We start from the raw sequence: 3,340 nt of genomic DNA on the forward strand, positions 1-3,340 counted from the left end.
TAACATTAAGCATTCTAAGAAAAAGAAGTGAAGATTGTGAGTATGAGAATTAAGATTTATGAAGTGATTTTGTAAGTTGGTGTAAGGTTAAACAGTCTAGAGACTCAAAGGTGCTGGAATGGAGGGAAGCACTCCAATGTACAAGCATGGAATTAGGCCAAATAGGTAAGAGAAGCCACAAAAGGCCTAATATAAGAATAAGAATATAGAAGGGATAAGAGATCATCTGATGCCAATGATAATGGCCATGAATGTGGGAGGAAAAGAGCAGGAAGAAAGCACTAGACAGAGGTAAAGCCTTGAGATTTAATCTTCAAAGTGGAGCAATTTAGAGAAGACAGATGATTGAAGTGAAGTAGAGATAAAAGGTTTTGGAAATACAGAGATTGAGAAATTATGAGGTCAGGCTTTCCAATTATTAATTAATTAATTTATTTTTGAGACAGAATCTCTCTCTGTCGACCAGGCTGGAGTGCAGTGGCACGATCTTGGCTCACTGCAACCTCTGCCTCCCAGGTTCAAGTGATTCTCCTGCCTCAGCCTCCTGAGTAGCTGAGATTACAGGTGCCTGCCACCACGCCCAGCTAATTTTCGTATTTTTAGTAGAGACGGGGTTTTGCCATGTTGGCCAGGCTAGTCTCAAACTCCTGACCTCAGGTGATCCACCCACCTCGGCCTCCCAAAGTGCTGGATTACAGGCGTGAGCCACCATGCCTGGCCTCCAATTATTTATTTATATATATTATGGCAGATGATGGAAGAAAAAAATTTCAACTTTAGTCTAAATTAAATTATAAAAGGAGATGATGTGGAATGTTTGTAAGTGGGAGATGTTGCATTAAAGATTGGGAAAGGGGCCAGGTGCAGTGGCTCACGCATGTAATCCCAGCACTTTGGGTGGCTGAGGTGGGTGGATCACAAGGTCAAGAGATTGAAACCATCCTGGCCAACATGGTAAACCCTGTCTCTACTAAAAATACAAAACTTAGGCCGGGCGCGGTGGCTTACGCCTGTAACCCCAGCACTTTGGGAGGCCGAGGCAGGAGGATCACGAGGTCAGGAGATCGAGACCATCCTGGCTAACACGGTGAAACCCCGTCTCTACTAAAACTATAAAAAATTAGCCAGGCATGGTGGCGGGCACCTGTAGTCCCAGCTACTCTGGAGGCTGAGGCAGGAGAATGGCATGAACCTAGGAGGTGGAGCTTGCAGTGAGCCAAGATCGTGCCACTGCACTCCAGCCTGGGCAACAGAATGAGATTACGTCTTAAAAAAAAAAAAAAAATTAGCTGGGCATGGTGGTGCGCACCTGTAGGCCCAGCTACTCGGGAGGCTGAGGCAGGAAATCACTTGAATCCTAAATTGTGCCACTGCACTCCAGCCTGGCAACAGAGCGAGACTTCATCTAAAAAAAAAAAAAAGGATTTGGAAAGGATGCCATATTTTTCAGAGTTATGTGTTGGGTCAAAATTATTTTGATATTCAATAGAGATATCAGTCTTTTTTTTTTTTTGAGATGGAGTCTCACTCTGTCACCCAGGCTGGAGTGCAGTGGTGTGATCTTGGCTCACAGCAACCTCTGCTTTCTGGGTTCAAGTGATTCTCCTGCCTCACCCTCCCGAGTAGCTGGGACTACAGGCACGTGCCAACATGCCTGGCTAAGTTTTTTATTTTTAGTAGAGATGAGGTTTCACCATATTGTCAGGCTGGTCTTGAACTCCTAACCTCATGATCCGCCTGCCTCGCTCTCTCAAAGTGCTGGGATTACAGGTGTGAGCCACCGCGCCTGGCCTTTTTTTTTAAAATTTTTTTATTTTTTTGAGACAGGGTCTCGCTCTGTCACCAGGCTGGAGTGCAGTGTCACGATCTCGGCTCACTGCAACCTCCGCCTCCTGGGTTCAAGCGATTCTCCTGCCTCATTCTTCTGAGTAGCTGGGACTACAGGTGTGCACCACTACACCCAGCTAATTTTTGTATTTTTAGTAGAGACGGGGTTTCACCATATTGGCCAGGATGTTCTCGATCTCTTGACCTCGTGATCTGCCCGCCTCCGCCTCCCAAAGTGCTGGGATTACAGGCATGAGCCACCACACCCGGCCCATCTGTCTTATTTAGTGTTATTCACATCTTTAGTCTTCCTGACTCACGGAGAAGAACTTAACTAAATAAGTCCTTTTGTTTCAACCATTATCTAAAATTTGCTTATCTGAATGATAACTATTAAAATCTTATAGTAAGCTCCTATTCATAAAGTTAAACTGGCACTTGATGAATTCATTGGAGTTGACTGCACAACTCATTCTATTTCCATGAATTATTTGTTCCACTGTGGAAACAGTAGTTTTAATATCCAGTCTAAGGAGGTGGGTTAGGAAGGAAGTAATATTTTATAATTGTAGCTCTCAGCAACTTAATTATTCAGAATTACCAGTTAAACAATCAATCAATGGGCCGGGCGCAGTGGCTCATGCTTGTAATTCCAGCACTTTAGGAGGCCGAGGCGGGCGGATCATGAGGTCAGGAGATGGAGACCATCCTGGCTAACATGGTGAAACCCCGTCTTTACTAAAAAAAAAAAAAAAGTAGCTGGGCATGGTAGCGGGCGCCTGTAGTCCCAGTTACTCTGGAGGCTGAGGCAGGAGAATGGAGTGAACCCAGGAGGCGGAGCTTGCAGTGAGCCGAGATTGTGCCACTGCACTCCAGCCTGGGCGACAGAGCAAGGATTAATGAAGTATAGCCTGCATTTTAACAACTATTTTAGGAAGTTCTGCATCCTAGAAAACCATATTCTAGGCAGACTTAGAAATATAATAAAAGTATTTATTGAGCACCTACTATGTATCCAAGTAGTTAACATATATTAACTCTAGTTGGTGGCAGTACAAAGTGGGCATTTGGTTTTCTGTGCAAATGTGACTTGAAGCCCTTACCTCCCAACCCCAGCCAACTTGACATCCCTATGTCTCTGCTATATGGAAATCCCCCACTCCGCCCCCCACCCCACCCCCCTACCCCACGCCCCTACCCCCCACCCCCCTACCCCCACCCCACCCCCCTACCCCCACCCCACCCCCTACCCCCACCCCACCCCACCCCCTACCCCCCCACCCCCACCCCATCCCCCTACCCCCCACTCCATCCCCCTACCCCCCCACTCCATCCCCCTACCCCCCACTCCCTTATCCCACCCCCCTGTCAAAACGGACCTATCAGCTCTCTGTAAAACAGACCAATCGGCTCTCTGTAAAATGGACCAATCAGCAGGATGTGGGTGGGGCCAGATAAAAGAATAAAAGCAGGCTGCCGGAGTCAGCAGTGGCAACCGGCTGGGGTCGCCTTC

Source organism: Nomascus leucogenys, chromosome 3 (assembly GCF_006542625.1).
Source record: "Nomascus leucogenys isolate Asia chromosome 3, Asia_NLE_v1, whole genome shotgun sequence".
In the NCBI taxonomy this organism is placed as follows: domain Eukaryota; kingdom Metazoa; phylum Chordata; class Mammalia; order Primates; family Hylobatidae; genus Nomascus; species Nomascus leucogenys.